At 33.6% G+C, this 18,506-nt stretch overlaps 1 long non-coding RNA gene across 1 annotated transcript; it reads left to right on the top strand.

Annotated features, from left to right (window-relative positions):
• Positions 1-6,838: 6,838 nt before the first annotated feature.
• Positions 6,839-9,339, top strand: LOC112419364 (uncharacterized). Its single transcript, XR_003009550.2, has 2 exons — positions 6,839-7,181; positions 7,415-9,339. It is a non-coding gene; the product is annotated as an uncharacterized lncRNA (long non-coding RNA).
• The last annotated feature ends 9,167 nt before the right edge of the window (positions 9,340-18,506 follow it).

Genomic DNA, 18,506 nt, shown 5'->3' with positions numbered 1-18,506 from the left:
ATACCTCCTTGCAGGAACACCCTACTACAACATTTTCAATCATATTTGTCCCTAAATAATAATACATTTAATCAAATCAGTCCCTAAATTATTACACTTACTAGCAAATCGATCCTTAAAATTTAACAGTCATACATGTCCAAGCAATACTTCATTTGCAACAACATTGACAACATTTTGTCCCTGAATTGTAAAATTTCTAGCAACAACATTTTTCAGCATTTTGTGCAACTTGTCCATCATTTTCAGCAACAAGATTTATAGGATTAACATTTTCAGCATTTTCTGCAACATCTCCAGCATTTTCAACCACAAGATTTTCTGCATTTCGTGATACATTTCGAGCATTTTATGCAACACCTCCAATATTTTTTTCATTGGCTCAGTATCAATCCAATTTTTTGGTCTCATATCAACACCTTGCTTCATACATCCTCTTGAGTTATGACCAATCAATCAACACCTTTCACATTGAGTGTCATTGTAAGTCTTCTTCATTTGACTCCCACTAATTTCGTTCATACTTACTCTAATGTTCATCATTTTTAGTAACTAAACATAAAAAATGAAATTTTTAAGTCTTTAACACAAAACCCTAATATCATTAATTTAAAAAACGCAATCAAAGCAGACAAAAACGAACATCAAAGCAAGCATGAGATGAACGAATGCCTAAAAACTGATCTTGTGATAAGAATGCTTGTAATTAGGAGCATGAGCTACAGTGAATCCAAATCCTTTTAAACTGTTGTTGTGTTTACAATGTGATGATAGTTATGCTTGCAAGTTGCGACGACCTTTCCAAATACAAAGCAGAGTTAATATGGTCGCAATCATGATTGTGATTTTGATTTGGACATGATTGGGGTTGAAATTTTAAATCATGACAGCAATTCAAGTGCCCCGTAACAACTTGGTGCTGCTGGTTATTGCCATATACTGTATCATTGGCAGACGCAGTTAGTTTTTTTTTTTTTTTTTTTGACAAATATAATTTTTTCCCTTATATTTTGAACCGGTAATAATAAAAATAAGTAAGTTGAGTTGGCGCATTAGCATAACCTGCCAATAGTTGTCCAGATAACTTAGCTCAGTTGGTAAAAACAATGCATAGTATATGCAAGATCCGGGGTTTGAATCTCAGACACCACAAAAAAAAATAACCTGTCAATAGTTGGCCAAACACATAGAAACATTAGTCTTGTGAAAACAAAAAATAAGAGCCACTTTCTTTGTATATGTTTCCGTTGTTAATGAAACATCTACTCAATAATAATGGCAAGTCAAGTTAGAATAACTATTAACAACTTAAACCACTTGTTTTAAGATAATTACCTTTTTTCACTGTGATATTCTATTTTTATCCTTTTTGGCGTTATCCTTACACTTTCTAAATGAAAGAGGTCTTGATAATCAGAAGTTAAGCCATGGCGTAAGAATAACATGTTTAGGAATTGTTTCATATAGAAATTGAATTCGAATTCTCTCGAACGACTCGTCATTTGTGAAACACATTAACCACTTGAACTGAATTGTTTGGTTTATGATTTTTCGATGAAGATGGTGTTTTGAGCAGTTCATGGTCCTTAATTTTGCACAAGGAGTAAAAGATGAGTATGATTAATGTTTCTCAACCCTCTCTTTCTAAATTCAAGACAGTGATACCCGTGTTAGATTAAAGTGGATGTTGATAGATCTTACTAATCATATCTAGTTTTATAATTCTCTCAAAAAAAATATATCTAGTTTTATAATGATTGTTTGTAATTATTATATGTTCAAACGATGATAAAGCAATCATCTTTTTTTGACGGGTGACACTTGTTGTGGTCCATCACATTACAATTTATTTTATAATTTAATTTAAAAAACACTTCGTCAAACTATTAAATTACTAATTTGAAAGTGAAATAAGACTAAAACAAATCAAATTATTTAATATCATCCCTTATCCTGACTGATTACATAAGCGGGGTTTAAATACTCTGATTATCTGAATTAGTATTTTTTTTAATTAAAAGGAAGATTAAAATAAATAAAAAGAACGAGCTACAATGACGGAGACATTAGACCTGACCCAAGTACAATCAAATGGGGATACAATAATATAAACCAGACCCAGTGGATCAACCCTAATCTATGTTAACAAAAATTCATTAAACATAGGTGCAAACCAGCGAATCTGCGTACGGGTGCGAAATCAAGTTACAAAAAATATGAAAAATGAATATTGCGAAGAACAATTAGGGTTTTAAGAGACAATTAGACCTGAATTAGTTTAATTTGCAAGGGAGTTTATTTTTCATGTCAAATTATTTATTTCCATTTTTTCTTCAATATATATGAATCATAGGGTGAAAGGATAGTGTTACAAATTAAAACATGGAAAACCTTAAGGTTTAAATAACACTTACAAGAGAATTTACATTTATCTCCCTTTAAAATTACTAACAGGTCTCGTATCCTAAAAACTCTAAATCCAAAATGTCTTTTTTACCACTATATCATATTCTCGAGGTTTTATTTCATTACACTAGTTTTTTAATATTTGTAAAAAGAATCTTAAAAGAATCAAATCCAAGATTTACTTGAACGTTGCTTTTTCTTTTCTTCAAATAGTTTAGTGGTAAAAATTTCACACATAAAGTATAGATAAATTGAAAATTACACTTCCAAATCTATGTCCCAACATATTAAATATCATTACAGGTGTCATATGAGTTGAGCTTTTTTTTATTTTTTTTGAGAAAATATGAGTTGAGCTTACGTAGCACATTTCTTTCAAAATTGAAAGGGCACGTGGCCAAATTTAATTGGACAAGTTAAGGCATGTTGACCTTTCTACTACAAGCTAATGTTTGCATATTCAATTTAATACTCTTTTTATCTAGAATGAAAGGATAAGGAAAAAGCAACAAAGACAACAATCATGACTCATGAGCATTAAGATGAAGGGGTTGAACCTTTTAACATGATTAAATCAAGAGTCATCATAGAATCAACTCAATCATATTATACTTTTTTTTTTGAAGAAAACTCAATCATATTATACTTGTAAACCAAAAAAGGCAGTGAAAAATGGCATAGTATAACTCTACCACCAAGCTAGCAGTGATGCCACAAACCAAATAAACCCAAAAAAAATCTCTATTGATATTCCTCATAAGTCTACCAAAACTTGATCTCCCCTAGGTCATAGAGAATTGTTGTCAACATTACTCCCTCCGTCTCACAATTGTTGTCTCTTTAGCATTTTTTTTTTCTCAAAATAATTGTCACTTTACAATACCAATGCAACATTTATTACTTTTCCACTATTATACTCTTATTTATTGAATTTCACCTCACTTAACTATTTAACTAACTATAATTAATAAGGATGTTTTAGTAAATGCTACTAATTTTACCATTGAAATCAACACAATTAATTATTTTCTTAATAATCGTGCACAAACTTTAAACGACTAATATTGTAAGATGGATGTAGTAATTACTTTGATGATACAATCACGAAGGAGGAGACTTACTTTGATAAGCCTATTGGGTTTATCAATGTCTCATGCAACACAAAATGAATAGATTTGGCTAAAATAGTTCCAATTCAACAAATCATGAACATTGAAAATCTTACCATTTCAAGCCTTCCATTAAACCTTGTATTCAATTCAATATGATAGAAAATCTCAACAAACTAAAAAGCCGCTAAAATATTATTTGATATAGCCACTAAAATCACCTAATAAACTACTTATATAGAGAGAGACATACAAAACCACATACAAATAACGAGGACAAGAAATACTCAAACTACAACAAAACAAAAAGATCACACCCACGATAAAAATAAAGAGCGAAATAAAATCAAGGCAAAATACCAACTAACCTTACAGGATCGACCCAACATGTTAAGTGGCCTAAAGTAAATTTTAAAATGTGACCTTTTGGAATTAAAAAAATAAAATAACACATTGCCTAGTAAAGTATAATAAATCAAGTTTGATTGAACTTAGGACCAAAATAATTAAAGGCCTAAAAATTGACCAACCAAATTAGATAAATATAGATTATTAGTATGTGAAATTACATATTTATAGTTAAATTGACTTATTTTGAGGCCTCTTAAAATCTTGAGGCCTAAAGCTCTTGCTTGGGTGGCTTGGCCTTTAGCCGGCCCTGTAACGTCCTATCATAATCAGCCAACCTCAGCCAAACAAGAGGAAGACTAATAACAAAACCCACAAACAACCAAACTCTAGTCAAAACCGCCACACGACACTATCGATGTCAACACATAATAGATTCATGATCCCACTCATAGATGTAAGATTTGTGACCAGAGTGTTTTTTTTTTCTAAAAACCACTTTCAACATTTGAATTTAACCATATCGATCAACAGGAACATATATCTCTCATGTCCCAAAAAGATGGAAGAATTACGGGATCTCCACAAAGACCATACAATAATAAGAAATTTAACCTCTCATTTTTCCACTACTTAGCCAAGTCTAACAAAATGCTAAGAAGACTCACCAAATCAGAAGGTAAAACATACTCCCATCCCAACCAACTAAGCACTTGATTACGTCTGACCTAAAAAATTACATCTGACAAAAAGTTGACAAGCTGACTCAATTAACTCATTATAAAAAACACAATAAACACCATGGGATCAACTATAATCCTCCTAAAAAAGAGATTCAGACGAGTCGAAATCCTATTTTAAAGTATCTGTCTAACGAACACCTTTACATTTATACGAGACCAAGACAAGACTCTCACGTCTTAAAAAAAGCCGAACAATTTCTCTTGATTGAATTGGTCTTCCATTGATCATATGATGTAAATTGATCTAATTTAAATCAAACTGCCAAATCATAACATTCTTTTTTTTTTAGTGGACAAAATCGTAACATTGATACACATACATGATACATCTAGTATTCGCACAAATTGTCATACTAAATGAGTTAATATTAAACTTTATTTGAAAACTAATTAATTTCAAAATGAAATGATTGAATCAATGTGCCCATCAAATCAATATAATCCAAACCACCGACGGTTTGCAAAAACCAGGAGGCTGAATAATGCTCATGTCACATTGCTGATCTACTAGCCAACAAAAACCAAAGCCAAATTATGATTACAACTATAAAAAAGCTATACATTTTCCTTATATGAAAGCTGTATTAGTCGATTTAATAATGTCGGTTGCATAAGACAATAAGTGTCATTCTCAAATTATAAAGCATGCTTTTCAGAGGAATCAATATTGAATTTCAAAGCTGCCGGCCGATATTGTGTTTTCATTCTTTTTTCTTTAATATTCCACCCATCCGTTTCATAATACTTATCGTATTTAATGAATTTACATATACGGACATCAAATAAATTTTGTGTATTTTTCTATAATACCTTTATATGTCCATTCGTTATTTTATTTTATTATTTCCCTCTCTAAAATAAATAGATAAGAGTATTATTGACAAATCAATAATTAATGTTGTATTGAAACTTGAAAGTAATAAATAATGTGAAACAAAATTATTCTCTAAAAGCGACGAGTATTGTGAAACGGATAGAGTATATAAAAACATTTCCAACAAAAAAATAATACACAATTGTCTAGATAATAACCATTTAAAAACTTACACGTATAAGTGAAGAATTTTGAGTTTGTAGTTGAATTACAATGTTCAACTTAAACACATTTAACTCAAAATTTGGTTCAACGGTAAAAATATATACATTACATTAAAAAAATTGGGGTTGTTATTGTTGTTGGAAAAAGATAAATATAAATCATTTGTAAAAGTTCTTTGAATGTTTAGATCTTCCTTACCTTGAACTGAACATTAATTTTATATATAATTTTACAACAACAATTTTATATGATGTTATGAAATCATATAAAATTTAGATCTTTTTATAAAAAGATAATTATATAAAAAGGTGATTTCAGCATTTCATTTATCTTTTTATATGATGTTACTCAAAAGCCATAATGATCTTCCTTACCTTTTGAAATGCTTATGAACTCAAAGATAATTATATGATGTTATGAAATGCTGAAAGATAAAAATCTTTGAGTTTAAGGTAAGGAAGATCATAATGCCTTTGATTCTTAAATACATTTTATAAAAAGATAATTATATGATGTTATGAAATCACCTTTGAATAAAATTTCTTAATTAGAGAAATAAAAATTAATTTTATATATAATTTTTATGCCTAAGTTCTTTCAACTCGATGTAATTTTATTTATAGTATTGTCAAACAGTAAAAATATGTACTTCTCCAAAACATTCGGATGACATTGTTGGAATCAAACTTATTCAACTAAGTAGAATTGCTTTTAGTAAAATAAAATTCTTATTTTACTAGATTTATCACCCACTTGGTATAGTGGGAATTTCTTTAATTGAAACAGAACCCTTTCTGAGATTTTGGTGGTCTAGGGCGAACCTATAATTTAAATCCTAATTAATAAATATATAATTATCAAACTTGATACAAAAAACTAATAAGCTTATTTTAGGGTCTAATAGACCTCAAAAAAAAAATTGAGACTTAAATTTTATACTTTTTTTTTTAAGTTTAGGACAGTGGCTCTCTTCGTCCTACCTCAGATACGGTCCTAAATTAAAATATATAATGAGTGATGATTGACAAGTGATGACTTCCCTCCCAACTAGGATATAATCGATACATATGATTGCAATTTGCAGTGCACATGATACATGAATCTGTCCAATTATTATTTATAATTTTTTTTAGAGAATTTTATATAATAATCATTGTATTTTATAACAAAAGTCGTTATTAAGACAGGCTCATGGGTCACAAAGAGATAAGCACAAGACCAATACGACCCGTGAACAATATTATTAATGCCTATAAAACCAAAAACCAATCCACCAAGAAATTAGAAGCTTGTCAAAACATAGAAAAAACTCAGAAATTAAATTTCAATTTTTCAATGGTCACCTATGCTTCGGGTGAGAGAAACACGTATCAGAATTCATCTTGTTTTAGACACCATAATTTTCTATGTAAGGAAGAAAAAATGGTTGTTCTTTATTTTTGATCCTATGATACATGTCGCTCTCACCTGAAGCATAGCTGCCCAATGCTTTCATAACATCATGAGAGAATTAAGAAAGAAGCTGCCATCAAATTGGTGAGTTTGTGTATTTCTTTATTGTTAAGATCTTTTTGATTTGGAAAAATCTTCATCTTTGCATTATTTTGGTTAGACAAAAATTACTTGTATGTTATAATTGATAAAAACTTTTTTGCTTTCAAAAATAATGTATTAAACCATCAATTTACTAGATACATGAACCATGCTTATATATTATTGTAAAATAATCTAACATATGTTGTATGAATGAGATTATCCATGATTTTCAGTTGTATCCGAAAATACCTCATGATTTTATCATCTATAAAGTTGAGATCCAATAGTTGAGGCCTCGCCTAGGCTACGATTGGATGACGCCACACATTTTCTAGCGGGGATGGAAACCTTGTTGAGCATGGACTTGAGGTGGGGGAATTTCCATGGCGGCTCTAAGTTCAGATCACCATTGTTTCTCCATTGAATCTCTTGAACTAATGGAGGGTTACATTGGTGAAATGGATTTGTTATATGTGGTTGTTCACCGGCATAACTTACCGGAGTTGGTACAAGTACACCAAGTCGTAGAAGGCTTGTCACAGGATTTATCGATGCAAGTGGGTAACTTGTCCATGGCTGATGCATCGAGTAATCCATAAATGGTTATTGAATTCTTACTACTGGGATGCATGTGTGTCCTCCAACACAAGATATGTTGTTTTCCTGCATAGTACTGCCATAAGGCAGAATTTGCGGTATGCCATTGTGTGCTACAACTCCAGTTGTCCTTCTCACCATATATAATTGTCCATCTTGAAACTTAGCCTGATTGTATGCATCATTCGCCGTTGTGTGCACCATAGGGTAAGCGATAGCGAAAATTCTAGGCTGGGAATAAGGAGTAGAAGTTACTTGTTGTATATGAATAAGCTAAACTTGTTGAGGTCATGGGGATGTAATAATCGACTATATTTGATTAATAATGTGTGCCTGATTCTGGTTTCCATGTACTTGTATAGTGGTGATGACTTGATTTTCACCGAAATTGGCTCTAACAATCTCCAAATACATGGCTAGATGAAACCTATTATGGACCTTGGGTTTCACAATGACATCAAGTTGTTTGGAGACTTGATACACGATGTCATGCATCCCCGTATCAATTTTGTTTTCTAATGAAATATGTTTTCATTACTACTAGAGTCTTACGTATTTCAATCAATTGTATCGTAGAACGCTGGAAGGAGCCATGAGAGTTGGCATTACCAACGTTTGTGATGACTCACCCGGTTGAGATTTTCCTAACTACTGAGAATTTATAGTAGAACTATTGCCTACTTGCCAAACGGCGTGGCCTACAATGCTAAACCTATGTTCGGCTAATTTTATGGGTTGTGCGTGATAACTCCCTTGCTAATGGGATTGTGGAACCCCACATTCGACTTCAGTCTTGTCCTTCACAACATGGTCCATTGACAAAGTCCTTAGTGCGCAACTCCATGGAGATCGTGTCTCTTCCATTATTCCTCAAAGTGGTTAATGGTGTTATAAATAAGGAACGTGAGTTTCTCGTGTCATTATCCAGTCCCGCTATAACGTGCCCAACTTTTCACGCTCGACTGCTTTAACGTGCCCAACTTTTGATCAAGAGGCTTCCTTACCTAATAATCTAATTGCCTATCTGTCGAGGTTGGCCAACATGATGATTATTTTTAGCTGCAAACAGGATCATATCTATGTTAGATTGAAAAATAAAGGCATTATAACCCTTGCTCAGGTTGAAGGATTCAAAAGAAATGATACGAGGTTCCAACCAATAGATATCTTTTAATTTTTTTTTTACCAAAGCAAAGTTAACTATTATTATTAATCAATCAATGTTCAATACAAGAAGGATATAGCTAAAGTATGAGCAACCATGTTCGCTTGTCTTCTAACAAACTTTATCTCGAAGTTGGAAAACAAATCAAGATCTACATCGGGGCTAAAGACGAGTCAGTCGGTTTCTTATTAGCTTATGATGCCTGGATGGAACTAAAATAGCAGCATATTACCTTAGCTGGATCTTGAAAGATGTGGGAACCAAATATACACATATTGATAAATTATGTTTATCTTTCTTGTATGCTTGTAATAATATTTCATACCTAGAGAACTTTTGGTCTTGTGTAAGATTAACATTGTTAGGTATTTACTAAATAAACCTATCTTAGGAGAATTTTCTAACGCAACATCCTTGTGTAGAAGTTCAGGATTCAAGTGTCAACTAGATCCTATGTTCTCTAATAAACAAGTTGAATAAGAGGTGAAACATAAGAAGACTTAATCAAGTTTGATCAGTGTTATGCTACTGATTGAAATTATTTTTCTTTCCTTTAAGTTCTCATAGACCACAACATATAGTTAAAAAAAGGTTAGAAAATTGGGGTTTTGGTAAGGTGTCATGTCAACAAATATGTAGTTTAGATTACATGATTTCCATCAATTTTCTTCCACCGTAAGAAGTGCCACAATTGCTGAAATCTAAAAAATCCAATGATAATATTAATTTGAGTGAAGATAAGATTTCAAGAATGTATAAAATAATAAGAGGAAATAAAATCTATAGATTAATGTTTGTGAGATAAACTATGAACAACAACTTCTAATCTTTTGTAGATAGGTCAATGCAGTCACTTTCTAATTCTTCCTACCTTAGATGACATACTTTTTTGGTGTTGAATATAATAAAAAATAATAATTTTGTATAACTATAAAAACATTTTTCATACCTATGGTTTGAGTATAACTAAAACTTATATAAAATACATGTTGCTCAATCAAAAGCATGGTCTTCAACTTTAGTGTGCTATTATGACTTTTGTTTGTCTTTGAGGGACATCCATGGGAAAAACTTAAGAGACATTCTTTTATTGGGGGTTAAGAAATTGAAAGGGTGAAACTAATCAATAATTAGAGTAATTAATTAGATAACCAAAGGTTTTAAAGTGCAATTTTAATGAGAAAAAATAAGGATAGTGACCAATCAATTCAAAATAAATTTTATATTAGAAATAGTAATATTTAAAAGAAACTATATTAGTGTATACATTTAATTTATATTATAGTTAATGTTTTTGGGTAATAGTGTTTTACCCTCTGTAATATATGTCATTTCCGATTTTTCCCCCTGTAAAATATTTTTTTTGAATTTCATCCTTGTAATTTAATTTTTTTTTTAGTTTTGAACCTTCACGGAAAATTTCACTCCCTGTAACTTGAGCAAATTTAGGTTTACCCCCTTGTAATTTGAGCAAATTTCAGTTTACCCCTTGTTAATTTGAGCAAATTTTGGTTTACCCCTGCCATATCTTCGATTTTGTACCGTCAAAATTCATGAAGGTCCAAAATCAAAAATCTTCAAATTACAAGGACGAAATCCAAAATTTTTTTTTACAGAAACTAAAACTAAAAATGATTTATATTACAAAGGTAAAACACTGTTAACCCATGTTTTTTTAAGCCTATTCATTGATTTAACACGTTAAAAATATCACAGTAAACAAGAAATTACACCAAGTGTCATTCTTTCTATCTATTAAAATTGCTTGTACATCTTAATAAATGAGGGAATAAGATCCCACCAAGTATAAAAACCAGAAGTAAAACTAGAAGATGCAAGTTTATCTGGACAACAATTGCCCTTTTAATATGAGAAACTAAAAACATTATATATTGAGTTAACATAAGACAATTTTTTCATCTTGTTTTGAAGTTCCAAAGAACAAGTTTGACATTGGAGAAAACATTCACCACAAGTTTATAGTCACATTCTAACTAGATATTTTTGCAACCATTAATTTGACTGATCACCATAGTGTAAATTAGTTATTCACACTACAAGAATCATTGAATTTCCTATGGAATTATTCCTCGAAAAACAACCCATTTTCGTCGAAAATAGTGATTTCCGAGGAAATTATCGAGGAACATGTTCATAGGAAATTTTGGATCTATTCCTGCGAATTTTCGAGGAAATTTTTGTGTCAGATGCTCTCCGACGAAATACCAAGGAAATTAGCTTTTGTACAGTCTGACACATGTTTTCCGAGGAATTACTGAGGAAACATTCTAATTATTTTAATAATTGTTTTCGAGGAAACTTTTCCTAGGAAAGCATTAATCTAATAAAAAATTTCCACATTTCACATTTAATAATTCCGACGAACCCTAAACACATCAGGAAAAAAAAAACAGCTCCAAACCTTCTACCTAAATGCACCAACAATCGACTAGATCGTCTAGAAAAACACCAACAACACTACAATAACGCTGGCGGTGAGAGGGGAGAGCAATGACACGTTTTACCAACATACATGTCTCATCTCATTTGTTTTTGAAGGTGAGAAAAACACAAGAAGGGGGGGGTTGAATTGTGTTTTCTTTTTCTCTCTAAAAAAAATTCTTCTTCTGATAAAACTTCAGAAGCAGTTTGTGAATGCTTCTGATGAAATGATCAGAATCAGATATGCAGCGGAAAAGATCAAAGCAGAGAAAAGAAAAGCAAGACACAAGCAGTTATCCTGGTTCCTTCCACAAATTGGAAGTAGTCCAGTCCCCCTTGCACTTCCAAGGAGATTTCACTATAATCACAAAGATTACAAATGCTCAATACTCTCTAAGTATGAGACTTCTCAAAAATGCTCAAGCACACACGCAAGAGTCTTCCAATGCTCAAGCACTAAGCAAGAGTCTTCTAATGCTCAAGCACGCAGGCAAGAGGCTTCTGATCAAACAAAAATACAATGAAATAAGTTTGACTTGAACACTTGATATACAATCAGTGGTGTTCACAATACAATACGTTAAAGACTCTAGACTTTTGAATTTCTAAGATGTATCAAATCAGTGCAGAAATTCAGTGTGCTTTGTAGTATCAAATTGACAGAGTTTTGGCGCTTTTTAACTTGTGTATCTCTATCTACAATCTTCAAGTCTTCACTCCTTTATATAGAGGTGTGAAAGAGACGTTGAGATGATTAGCACGTCTAAAGAGTCATTTGGAATCCTTTGATCATTCACCAGTAATCCTTTGCCTGATTTGGGTGTAGTCCTTTGAAGAATTAGCTTCAAATTCATTCCCATCTTGAAGGCACAAATTCTGCAGGCATAGCTGTTGTCTTGTCTTGTAGCGTGGACAAAACAGAGTAGTGGAGGTAGTGGTTGTACACTTGTACTTTGTCAACTCTGATAACGAAGGACAAATACTCAGTGCTATCCAAATGACCGTTGATACCTCCCTTTCAATTCTTCGTTCTTCTTAGATAATGTTGAAATGAGAAACAGCTACTTTGGATCTTCAGTTTGAATTTACGGATAAAATGTAGCTTCTGGTGATGATATCGCTTCTGATGAAAACCTTGCTTCTGATGAGCTTCTGCTTCTGATGACGTCATCTCTTCAGATGCACTTCAGCTTCAGGAGCACTTCAAGCTTCAGACGCAGTTTTCTTCAGATGCTATGAATTCCTTTGCTTTCCTTTGTTCTTCCAAGACCTATTGAAATTACTTGACTAGCATTTGGTCCTGTACACTTGAACAATTATTAGCAATAACCAATTGACAATTTTTAATACCTTGTTATCATCAAAACTCATTAAGGTTCATTGTAAAACACATTTTGTTCCAACAATCTCCCCCTTTTTGATGATGACAACAATAGTATTTAAAATGTTCAATTGTTGTTGATCTAATTAATAAGTTGACTACTGGGACAGAGTTTTGAAAGCTCCCCCTGAGTCTTATAGATCTTTAAGGTGAGGTATGTAAGCTCCCCCTGAGTTCTATACTCATTAATTAAATTTCAAGAAAATACTCATAAACTATCAGAAGTATTAAAAAAAAGTTTAGAAGTGGTTCTGAGCAAAGCTCATATCAAAAAGTTAACTTAATCAAGTTATTATAATGGGGCTCAGAGCCTTAAAATACTATACATCTACTCCCCCTTTTGTCATCAACAAAAAGTAAGTAAAGAAAAACAAAAGAAAGAGTATCAGAGCAACAGAAGGATAAACACATATACCAATTATTTTCAGAGCAACAACTTGAAAATAGCATGAGAAATATTGAATTGATTCAGAAGCAATGATAAACCAGTTAAAATACATAGTCAAAGCAATGCAATACTTAAAACAAGATCTAAACATTCAAAAAGAATTGGTGTGCAACTAAGGTTTGGATAGCTTAGACACTTGTTCCAATAAGAATTTGATCTGCTCAGACTGCTTCTGAAGTTCTTCATCCTTGGCTCTCAGTCTTCTTCTTAGCCCTTCTTGAATTCTATCAGCCCTTGAGATGTAAACAGCTTCTGGATAGAACAGAGTATTTGCTAGCAGAGGCACATAATCAAGCTCCTTCACTCTAGCTGCTTCATGCATATCATCCAATAATTTCTTCAACATAGCAGAGTGAGATGAGACACATTTTGTGCTCAGTTGATCCAGCAGTTTATTGAAGCCTTTCTTCAGATCCATCCATTGATCAAGATAGTGAATAGGAGGTACAGGAACTGTTCTGAGAAGAATCAGTGACTGAATCTCATCACTTAATCTTATAAGCTGTTCATCAATATATTCAGATTCCAGAATGGTGTCTGGGATGGGTGTTTGAGATGTAGAAGGTTGATTAGAGGCTGTTTGATGGTCAGAAGAGGTTAGGTCAATTATTGGTGGTTCTGGTTGTTGTTGTTCTGTGTTAGTCTGGGGTTGTTCTATGGTAGTTTGATTTTGGTCAGAAACAGTCTGTTCAAGAACAGTTGGTTCAGGAACAGTTTGTTCAGGGATGACTGTTTCAGTTTGTGTAGTTGTTTGTTGGTTTTCCAAAACAGTCTTTTCAGGGACTGTCTTAGAGGCCTTTGTGGGTGTAGGTTGCATTTCACCACCTAAATGCTTTTCTAAGTTATGAAGGGTTGATGATTCTTATTGTTGGGGGGTTTCTGAAGTAGTTGCTTCTGAAACTACTTCAGAGGCTTTTTGTGGAGATTGGTTATTTTGTAGGTTGGTTTCAGGAAATTGTATACTAACAGCTTCTAGAATTTGTGATTGAAAAAAGTGATCAGGAGGCAAATTGAATTTTTCACAGATTTTTATCCTCTGTTTAGAGAATTCAATTTGTGTCTGCTCATAATCAATTGTTCCATAGGTTGTTAGTTTGGTAGGTTTGCGATTTAGTAGTTTTTCAATGTGTTGACTAAGAGGTTGGTCATCTGATTCAGTGGATGATGAAGATGGTGAAGATGGAAGGTCAGGAATCTGAGTATTGATATCAACTTTTAAAGAAGTACCTGAAGAGTGAGCTTCTGGATGAGCTGCTTCTGGAGCTTTTGATGCTGGTTCTGATGAAGTAGCTCCTGAAGCCTACTTGTCTTTCAAAGCTTGAGATAACAGTTTTACTCCCTCCTGGACAGTTTCTTGTTCAACTTCAGCAGCTAAAGCAACAAACTCAGCAGCCTTCTCAGGAGCAAGCTTATACCCTGCAGCCTTGAGTTGTTCCTCTCTTTTCTTCTGCTGTCTCAACTCCTTCCTCCTAGCCATCTCAGTTGCAGTATAGTTTCTAGAATATTGCCATTGTTCTTCTGTAGGAACAAACATTGGCATTACACTAGGCTTACTCTTAGCCTTTTTAGCACTTCGCTCTTCTTCCAATACTCCTGGCTGTTCAACATGATCTTCCGTGCTTCCTTCAGAAGTTTTCAGATTACTTGTTCTCTTGTTTTTGATGGTTTGAAGAGCAGCTTCCCTAGCATCAGATTTCTTGATTTTCTGCTTCTGAACATCTTCTTCAGAAGCAGGAACTTCTTCAGAAGCAGCAGCTTGTTCAGAAGCTGAAACATTTGCTTTGGATTTCTTGGGCTTTGGTGCTGCAACCTCAACCTTGGTTTCTTTTCTGGTCCTCTTGGAAGATTTCCTTTTAGCCTCTTCTTCTTCCAAGTATTCTTCTTTTGAAAGGGGTCTGCTATTTGATTTCCTACTCTTGGCAACAGGAAGAACACCTCCAAACATCTGTTCAGGCACATTTTTCAGACTGATCTTCTCCCTTGTCCTTTCAAAATGATCCCTGATAAAGTTCATCTGAACATCCAGAGGATCTTGCTTACAGATGGGGGGAAAGTTGGGAATCAATGCTGATTTGGCATCAGATGCCTTCATATCTGTGGGTAGCTTCTTAAGGTCTTTTACATCAATCAGATGCATGGACCTCAGTGTTTCTCCATTAATAATCTTTCCTCTAACAGTTCCCAACTGTTCATCTGTGAAGAATTCTGCCTCCTTCAGCATCTTGATGATACCTCCTTGATGAAGAATCTCAGAGAGTAGCCTTCCATAGGGTACCCAACACCTATTCTTCAGCTGGCTCTCTCTGAGCTGTTGTACCATATGCCTGAAGATGTATCTGGGCACATTAGCCTTTACACCAGTTATGAAAAAGTGTAAGAGGATTTTGTGTTCCAGAGAAGGTTGATCACTACCACCACCTTTTGGTAGTAGGTTGTCAATTTGAATTTTCAGCATCACTTTGGTCTTGGCATTCATATCTGCATAGGCGAAGTCCTTGACCTTGTTATAGAGTGTTTTATTCACAATATCATTCTAGGGGCTATCTTTGGGCTTAGTGATTCCAGCTTTATAATCTCCTTCTGCTGGTCTTCTGAGGACGAAAGCAATCACATCCTCATTGATCCATACAGGAATCCTCATGATGCTTGATCATATCTGGGTTTTAGTAAATGGTTCCAAGCCCATTTCCTGTCTGGATTTTCCCTTGAGTTCTGGATAGAGAAGAAATTTTTCATCTTCTTCCATCTTAGCAGCATCTCTATCAAAGATACTGGCTCTAACCCAGAAATGTCGTACCAACGTTTGATAAGTTGAACCGTTCAGAAAATTGAAGTAGCTTCCCAAGCCTTGCGCTTCATAGAAACTTCCAATATCGCAGTTGTGAGCGGCCAAAGAAGCAAAATCCATTGGATTTTCTGATTGAATCCTCAAATCCCATTCCTCCAAGGACATGGTTCTTCCTTTAATCACGTAGGCAGGAGCCTCTTCTTGTTGCATGTTTGATGATGAACCAGGTGCAGAACTTGAAGAAGCCATAAGATTGATTGAAGAAGAAAAGGGTTTATAGGGTTTTTGGAGTTTCTTAGCAGAGAAGGTTTGAAGTGAAATGAGAGTGTGAGTTGTGAAGTGAGTAGTGTGTGTTTGTTTAAGTGTTTTTATCAAAAACGTTTGCAATTCAAACGAGACAAACAAACATAGCATTAATGACAAATTGGGGGCGCGTGTTAGTATGTTTAAAAGCAAATAAAACATCATTGCCCTTTTTGTTATACTCCAGTACAAATAGACCACGTCAGAAACTTTTCAGAAAACTAACCTTTGGGTAATGGGACAGCTGTTACAAAAAAGTAACTGCAAACGATCCCACTAGCCAGCTATTCAGAAGCAAAGAATACCGCTTCTGAAGTTTTAGTGCTGACGTCATCTTCAGAGGCACATTTTCCTCAGAACCTCAGTTAAGAGCTTCTGATGGACCAGGTGCTTCTGAATGGACTTCAGAACCAAACTTCTTATTCAGAGGCAAGCAAATTTTCAATCAGACACAAAGTGCATGTTCAAATTTTTCTTAATAAAATCAAATCTTTCAACAGATAAAGGTTTTGTAAATATATCAGCCCATTGATGTTCAGTATCAATGAATTGTATATCTAAAATTCCTTTTTGAACATAGTCTCTGATAAAATGGTGTTTGATCTCAATATGCTTGGCTCTAGAATGTAGAATTGGATTCTTAGACAAACAAATAGCAGCAGTATTATCACAAAAAATGGGAATACTGTTAGCATTAATCTGATAATCTTCCAACTGATGTTTCATCCAAAGTAGTTGTGTGCAACAACTTGCAGCTGAAATGTATTCTGCTTCTGCTGTAGACATAGCAATAGTTGCTTGTCCAGGATATCAGATTCTCTCCTAGGAATTGACAATTTCCACTGATTGATTTTCTTTCAATCCTGTCACCAGCATAATCAGCATCACAGAATCCAATCAACTTATAATCTAGGGATTTCCTATACAGGAGTCCAAGATTAGTTGTTCCTTTCAGATACCTGAAGATTCTCTTAACTGCAGTTAAATGAGATTCTCTAGGATCTGATTGAAATCTTGCACACAAGCATACACTGAATAAAATATCAGGTCTAGATGCAGTGAGGTATAACAGAGAACCAATCATACCTCTGTATAGCTTCTGGTCTATTACAGTTCCAGTATCTTCTTTGCTTAAGGTGCAGGTTGGAGGCATTGGAGTGTTCATCACTTTACAATCTTCTAGCTTGAACTTCTTCAGAAGCTCCTTTGTATATTTTGTTTGATGAACATATACTCCTTCTTTACTTTGGTTGATTTGAATTCCAAGAAAGAATTTCAATTCTCCCATCATGCTCATTTCAAATTCATCCTGCATTAACTTAGAAAATTCCTTGCAAAGAGATGCATTAGTAGAACCAAATATTATATCATCAACATATATTTGCACAATCAAAATGTCTTTCTTAAGAGTCTTTCTGAAGAGTGTTGTGTCAACTTGTCCTCTTTCAAAATCATTTTTAATTAAGAAATTACTTAGCCTATCATAGCAAGCTCTGGGAGCTTGTTTCAAGCCATATAGTGATTTCTTAAGTTTATAAACATGGTCAGGATGCTTAAGATCCTCAAATCCAGGAGGTTGTTTGACATACACTTCTTCTTCAATGACACCATTAAGAAAAGCACTTTTGACATCCATTTGATATAATATTATGCCATGATTAATTGCATAGGATAGAAGTAACCTGATTGCTTCCAATCTTGCAACTGGAGCAAATGTTTCAGTGTAATAAATGCCTTCTTGTTGACTGTAACCTTGTGCAACAAGTCTAGCTTTGTTTCTGGTTACTTCTCCTTGTTCATTCAGCTTCTTTCTGAATACCCATTTTGTTTCAATAATGTTCTTCTAACAAGGTTTGGGTACCAGATCCCACACATCATTTCTCTGAAACTGATTTAGCTCTTCTTGCATAGCTAATATCCATCCATCATCTGAGAGAGCTTCTTCAACAGTTTTAGGTTCAATTATTGAAAGCAAACCTATCAAAGATTCTTCTTGACTGAAATGTGATCTTGTTCTTCTAGGACTATCTTTGCTTCCAATGATTAGCTCCTCAGGATGTGAAGTTTTGTGCTTGAATTTTGGTTGAATAACCTGCTGAGTGTTATCTTGAATGTCCTAAGAAGCATTATCATTCTGTATTACTGGACAAGGTTCTGCTTCTGAAATAGACTCAGCTTCTGGACTAGATTCAGCTTCTGAA

Source organism: Medicago truncatula, chromosome 1, assembly GCF_003473485.1.
Source record: "Medicago truncatula cultivar Jemalong A17 chromosome 1, MtrunA17r5.0-ANR, whole genome shotgun sequence".
In the NCBI taxonomy this organism is placed as follows: Eukaryota; Viridiplantae; Streptophyta; class Magnoliopsida; order Fabales; family Fabaceae; genus Medicago; species Medicago truncatula.
This window is presented reverse-complemented; position numbering and strand designations above follow the sequence as displayed.